Below are 7,905 nucleotides of genomic sequence, written 5' to 3'. Positions count from 1 at the left end.
AAGAAAGAAGCTTTGTTCATGGAATCTACGTTTTGGCTTTGGCACAGATAAAGAGTGGGGAAAATTTAATGATAGTGGTTTCAAATAGACGAGTGTTTTACGTGAAAGATTGGCAGAAACAGAGATTGAAGCTCTGGCAAAGCATCAAGTATTCATCTACCGACAAGATTTGAATTACACTACAAACTCGTGTAGTGAGTTCAATCTCGGCTACGGCCGCACTGGGTGGATGGAGGCTGGCCATAGAAAGGAGATTTTATTTGTGCTGTGAATGTGATTTTTAAATATTTAGTCAGTGTCTACTTGTAGTAAAAAGTATCCTCATGCCAGGTATCCTGACGAATTTCTTTACAGAAACCTGAGACACTCGAGGATCGTATCTGGTAGGCATTCAAGTTCTATATATATTTGGGTATGTGTAATTTTATACTATAGGAGAAAAAACCGGAGTGCTCAATTATTTCTGCAAGAGCATGTATACATTTAATTTTTTCTTATTTTACTTGACTCTATACGTTAGTTTTCTCTTCCGTCAACATCTTTGCCTCAACAGAAATGCTGACCTCAGCCCACAGAACTAAAGATATCAAATGTAACCGATGCTTAAACCATGCTATCATTTTGTAAATTAAACTGAATTAGCTTATACATGTCTGAAGAAGGTACACATTTCATAACAACCAGCAGGGCGCCCGGTGTTGCCCTGTCATAAAATATGCTTAAATATATTTTTTATTCATGCAGATTTCGTATTTATTATTATCGGGCAAATTCTCTATTGATTATTATATTGTACCCAATATGTAGTCGTGATTTCAAAAGTAACAAAACAAAAATATGACTTCGCTGGAATCGAAACCAAAACATTTGCCACTCCAGACCTAGTTGTAGCTGTTTTAGCTATCGCCAGATGGATATGAAATAGTTAAAAAAAAAAAAAAAAAAATGAACCAGTTTAACGTATAAATATATATTTACGCATACATACAAGAGCACTTTAAGTCGACTTACGTGTGCCAGGTTCATTGTCTTCCATCTTTGACCGCTTAGCATCTATTTTTACCGTTTTTTTTCGTATATATAAAAGTCCACAAAGAAAAATGCAATCATTTGACCCGCCTCACACCATTCTGTGACCTTGCATCTCAAAGGAGATGCACTTTGAAAAGATTAAGATAGACACAGACACGAGGAGAGATATATTAATTTTCATTGAAAACACATGCACAATCATTTGAACATGATGATGGATGATATGGTCTAAATAAAATTCAATTGGCAATATTCATTCACTAATTATGTATATCACCATTTCACACACACACACACACACACATATATATATATATTAGTGCAGTATGTTCGAGCCTAACTCGAAACATATGTCCATAAGTAACTTTTATGCACATAAAAATATTATGAAAAAATAAATTAAAATACATCTCGTCAAGAAACGGGCAACGACATGCAAAAACAGAAAGGGACATAACTCTTTCATCGCTTAGGAAGCAAGATTAAATACAATAAATTGTTTCACAGTTGTTAATATCACTAACAAAATGACATATATATATATATATATATATATATATATAGTCAGTAGAAACTGAAATGTTGGACAATTCTCTTAATTAATGTATTATGGATGTGGTTTAAAGTTCATTAAAATCAGAAATACGTATTTGAAGTTTTAATATGAAGGCATGGAAATATTCGGCAAATAGAAATTCGGATTGCTTTTTTTTTTTTTTTTTTTTTTTTTTTACAAGGGTGTCACCACTTATCAAGGCCCAGAGGCCACTCGAGGATAAGAGTTAATAGGTATACATTAGTCATTGTGATTTTAGCATAGTAAACAGTGGGAATTTTGCAACTTGGATTACTTAGGGGGACGATTCAATTAGAACTTGTCCACTTTGGACATTTTTTTTTTTTTTTCATAGGTATCAACTCATTATCAAGGCCAAGAGGCCACTCAAGGATAAGGGTTAACGAGTGTACAGTAGAAATTGGACAATATAATAATCATTAGTAATGAAAATTTGTTAAATTTGATAACTTATATGGAACGGCTCATCAAGAACTTATTTACGTTAGACTTGAAGACAACCATATTGTAGTCAGCCGGAAAGCAGGAAAACGGAAGACAATTCCACAGGCGTGCAGTTCTAATAAAAAAGCTTTGTTCATGGAATCTACGTTTAGGTTTAGGCACAGATAAAGAGTGGGGGGAATTATTGAGTGTTTACAGCTAGACGAGTGTTTCTTGTGAAAGTTTGGCGAGGGGGGACCATAGATTGAGCTCAGTCGAACACTTTCCATGAAAATAATGATACATCAGAGACAAACTCGCAATATCTCTTCTGTGAGATAGAGGTTGCAAGGAAGAGAAAAGGACATCTCCTACGAGGCTACGAAGTCTATTTTGAACTCTATCAAGGCAGGACAAGTCCTTTCTAGCAGCTCCTGCCCAGATGTGGCAACAGTATTCCATCCTTGGACGTACATGGCTCTTATATAGATAGAGAATTGCATCAGCAGTGAGATATCTACTGGATCGATAGAAAGATCCCACCATTTTTCCAGCGGCCTTGGCAACAGATTTGATGTACGTGTTCCATTTAAGATCAGGAGTAATGATCAAGCCCAGAAGCTTGTCAAAACTTGAGGCCTCCTGAAAACGAGAGCCATTCATTTCAATTGATGCCAGATGTGGATCAGAATGTTGATGATGTAAAGAGAGAAGCTTGGTTTTAGATGCATTAAAGGTAACCAGCCACTCCTTTCCCCATTGTACTACATGCTCAGGATCAGAGGAGAGAGAATTGGAGAGAACTTGGTCGTTTACTGTCTTAGATGTGCTACCATAAATGGTAGTGTCGTCAGCATAAATGTCTACAAATGATTTAAGGATGTGATTTGGAAGATCATTAATGCTTCCATTACCTTCAAGAAATTTAATGCCTATCAAATAAATTTCATTAAATTTGGCTATATTTGAAGTTTCAGAAGAGTTTGGGCCACCATAGCTCCCCTTAATATTAGAATAGGATTTAGAGATATCGAACCACTTTTGTTGTCTTCTCCAGATATTTTATACATATGATTTAAATTTTATAAACATTAGATATATTTGAAGGTTTACAAGGGTCATGCCTTCATAATCATTTTAGGAATGCACTTAGAAATATCAGAATATTTCACTTTTTATTTCCAGTAAATTTTACATAAGAATATATTATATATACGGATATGCCACCTGGGGCAAATAAGAACATATTACAAGTAGAAAATTATATTATATAATTGTATATGTACACACACATGTATTGATTCAATAATGTGAAACTGTGTTGCCGCTTCCACCATGTATAACTTAACTGAAGCTGGGTGAGTTTATCCATTACGTCTCTGCATTGTTCTGTCTTCAATAAATCTAAATTTATTTTATATACATTTTAAACAATGCTTCAAGGAAACTACTTTAACCTTTCAGATTTTATGTAGATTCTCTAACATTTCCACATACATTGAATATATATATATATATATATATATATATATATATTACAATACGCGTTGGAAAATATGTATATATCGGCTTGTTACCAGCTTCCTTGGATTTATTACAATACGCGTTGGATCTTTTTACCTGCCGAATACCAAGAACTTCCATTATAGGATTTAGCATACACTTTCGATTTGAAGTTAACTATCCTTTTTTTTTCTTTTTTTTTTTTGCTGCATCAATATTCAGTTTCCCTTATTCTATGTAGCTAAAATGATTTAAAAACTTTAAAAACATTTAATTTTCTATGTTTATTACCTTTAGCAAATCAAGTGCAAACCTTTTATGATATTTGCTAATATTTTTCCTCCGAGGAGATGTATAAACATCGAAATCTCATGGGTTAAGGAAATATATTTTACTATACTGTATAAATGACGCTGTCTCTTTATGGCTTAATTCATTGTGAAAGTGGACAAGCACTAGAGATAGCAAATAAGATCAACAGGGTTTTAGAAGACTGAAGGATCGGTCGAAAATTATGTACTTATAAAAAAAGTTTTTTAATTTTTTTTCATAATATTATTTTGTATTCCTGCACGTCACGAATTGAAAACGAATAAAGAAAAGTTATAAGCTTTTATACTTTTCGTATTCTTTTTTATACATTTCCATTCATATATATATATATATATATATATATATAACTAGTGATGGGACGATTCCAATATTTTTCTTGATTACAGTACAATTACCGACTCCAATTCCTTATACACCTCTAAATGTTTAACAATAGTTATTTATTCCCAATTATAATAACCATGTTGAATATGCAGATATTTTCTCAAAAGTATAAATACATTTGTGTCGGGGTGGAGGGAGTCTATAGATTTTAGTTTTACTGATAGTTTAAAATTAATAAATATTTATTTTATCATTACTATCTTTAGTGAAATATTTTGCTTTAAACAAAATCAAATTAAAAAAAAAAATGACTATTAAAAGAATCGTTTTTAGCATCGGAAGATGGGCACAAATTTTTCCGACACTGACTCTGATACCCACAAAAGTTCCGATTCTTAATTTTGATTCCGATTAATTGTCTCAACATTAATGTGAGATTGCGGTGTTTGAAAGATACTGAAAACATGAGGAAGAAACAAAATCATAAGTAAACAATTTTTACGAAGGCGGTAGGGAGGCGAGGGGGGGGGCGGCGGAGATATTCCTTTGAGGCGAAAAGAACCCGGTTCATTTTTATTAGAATGCAAAGCTTTGACCAATGAACGCCCTAATTCAATCTAAAGAGGGGGAGGTCGAGGCGAAAACTGTTAATCTCTTTACAACATCTCTGCTTTGAAGAACGCTTGAAATGATATTATAGCAGTACGAAAAACATTAATGCAATAAAGATCAATAGTATTAGGAGTATTGTTACTTTCAAGTCAAAAGAACTGTCCAGTTGAAACTGATGCTTTAGGTGAACGATACTCTATTAGTATATAGATAAAAAAAAAACAAAAAAAAAAACGCCATGGTCGTTATTTGGGGTAGTTTCGTATGGGTAGGAAAACTGATTAATACATTGAGTTAATACAATCAGGTCAGTTGAAAGAAGAACTAGAAGGGTGTGCAGACGCAGGAGCGCACAGCAGCAAGGAAGAGGCTGAAATATTGGAAAACTCTCAATTAGTATCTTCTACATATGGTTTGAATTTCATTCCAGTGTGCTTTACCTATTTGATGTTACAAGAAAGTTCTCTCTCCATGGGTCACTTAGAGCTGGAGGTTCGTAGATAATATATAATCTAAAGATTCGAGATGCTTATTCAGTAATTGTCTGTATTTTTGAGATGAGGTGTTTTCATTTATTAAGATTGTCGGACTGACTTCCTCATCTTGGTTGTTATAGTCACAACGTTTCGGCCGTTTTGCCCTCCGACCTTCATCATGTGTTTTGTATCGAACTGGGGAACCATTTGTTAGGAGTCTCGAACCCTTTATTATTATTACGGCGGTACCGTGTTCGGACTCCAGCGAGGCTCTGGGACATAGTTGCTGATTCTCTGTTTAGAATGTTACTTTTCACTGCTTTCGTTCAGGATTGAACTCAGCACCTTTGGGTAACTGTAAACTTTGACCACTCGGCCATATGTTACTAGGACAATTCTTAGTTGGTTTTTGTTAATGTTAAACCTATGTTGTTATTCAAGGTTTTCTCTCTCTATTAGAGGTGTCCAAATTGCATTCAGCTCTACGCTTGGTTTGCTCAGTAGGTTATGTCCGAGCATGTGAGCTATTTCTTTAAGTTTTCTCACTTTCCAGTGGGTCTCTCTGTTTATTATTTTTACTTCATCCCATAGGGGGGTGATGGTCCCCCCTCTCCATCCAGACATTGTTGGCTATACCCGATTTTTCCGTCTCCCCTTTAGTTACCACTTTTCGGTGTTCTTCCACCCTTACTTTGAGAAGGTGGTATGTTTCACCCTTGTAAACCTTTCTGCAACTGCATGGGATGGAGTATATGCAGTTCTTGGTCATGTTCTCCTCCATGCAGGGCTTCACTCGTACTAGGTGTCGTCTGAGTGTTGACTCGCTCTTGAATACCGTCCTGATGTTGTAGGGGGCACATATTCTCTGAATCTTTTCGGAGATGCCTCGTACGTATGGTAGGCAGACCGTTGGTGGTTTTTGGGTTTCATTCTCCTGTCTTACACTATTAACACGTTTGGTGGATAGTATGCTATCAGGGTAGTTGTTAAAACGGAGGGTATTCTTCAACCTGACCATTTCTTGGTGGTATGTAATGGTGTCGCTACTTATTGTCTCTGCTCGATGTTGTAGGCAGCATGTGATTCCATGTTTGATACTGTATGGGTGATGGGAGTTGAAGTTAAGGTATTGTCCGGTGAAGGTAGGCTTGCGATATACGGATGTCTTAAACCCATGCTCTGTGTGTGATATGAGTATATCAAGGAAGGCCAGTTGGTTATCTTTTTCTTTCTCCATTATGAACTGTATCGATGGTCTTATTGAGTTCACATTGTCTAGGAGAGCCTGGATGTCTTCCTGATGGGGCCAGAGTATGAAGGTGTCATCAACGTATCTTAGCCACATGGTTGGCTTTAAGGGAGCTGAACCTAAGGCCATGTCTTCGAAGTATTCCATGTATATAGTCACCATCACTGGTGATAATGGCGAGCCCATAGCTAGCCCTTCTTCTTATTGATATAGGTCAGTACCCATTCTAAAGTAGGTTGTTTCTATGCAGAATGTCAGCATTTCCATTAAGTTTAGCAATGGTACGCTCTTCTATGGAGAGGTATGCAGCTAGTTTGTCTTGAATTACTGCTAGTGCCTCACTAGTTGGGACTTTAGTGAACAGGCTAACCACATCTAGGCTTACCATTTGGTTTGTACTGATGGGTGCTCCCTTGATCAGTTCCATGAAGTGGGCAGAATTCTTTACATGTGTTGCTGACTTGCCTGCTAATGGGTTTATTATATCCACAAGGTACCTGTTCAGTGGGTGGCAGGCAGAGCCTCAGCAGCTCACTATGCGTTTGAGTGGAATACCGTCTTTGCGTATCTTGGGGAGACCATACATATGTGGTAGCTTACTGTAATGCTGGACTAGCTGTCTATATCTCATCGGAGCGATGTGTTCCTTGTTTTTGGTAAGGATTTGTAACAGCTTTCTTTCGGTTTTCAAAGTTGGTGATGGACATGTCGGAGTACTCTGAAAAAAATGGCAGGCCTAATCACAGATGGTAGCTACGGTAAAATAAAGAAGGACCCTAGCCTAGCTGGAGTCTGAACACCGTACCGCCGTAATAATAATAAAGGGTTGGGTTCGAGACTCCTTAAAAACGGTTCCCCAGTGCGATACAAAACACCTGATGAAGGCCGGAGGGCAAAACGGCCGAAACGTTGTGACTATAACAACCAAGATGAGGAAGTCAGTCCGACAATCTCAATGCTTATTCAGCATTTATAGAGATAAGCAAAGACGAAGAAAAACTTTTATATCGTACCAACTTGTCATGGAATGAAGATATATTTAAAAAATCACAAGTATCTTTTTTTCATTAACAAAAACCAAATTTGCCGTTTTTAACAGATAAGTGACACACGGTGTTATGTTTTACTAGAGAACATAAGGGGAGGTAATCCACTGATTGTTTTAAGTGTTCACGCGCATTAGAGTTGTCTGCCCTTAACTCATTCGCCACACGCTTTTTTCACCCTCATGGAAACTGTAAAATTTTATTTTCTTGAATAAAAATAAAACTACTTGATCAAATTACATGATTTAAAAAACTTTTCATATTTGTCCCGTAACTGGTACAAACATTATACAAATATTTTTGTATTTTCTTTACCTTTAAATGCCGGCA

Source organism: Euprymna scolopes, chromosome 9 (genome assembly GCF_053919585.1).
Source record: "Euprymna scolopes isolate OS-2025 chromosome 9, ASM5391958v1, whole genome shotgun sequence".
Classification (NCBI taxonomy): domain Eukaryota; kingdom Metazoa; phylum Mollusca; class Cephalopoda; order Sepiida; family Sepiolidae; genus Euprymna; species Euprymna scolopes.
The sequence above is the reverse complement of the archived record's forward strand: the minus strand, read 5'-3'. Positions refer to the sequence as shown.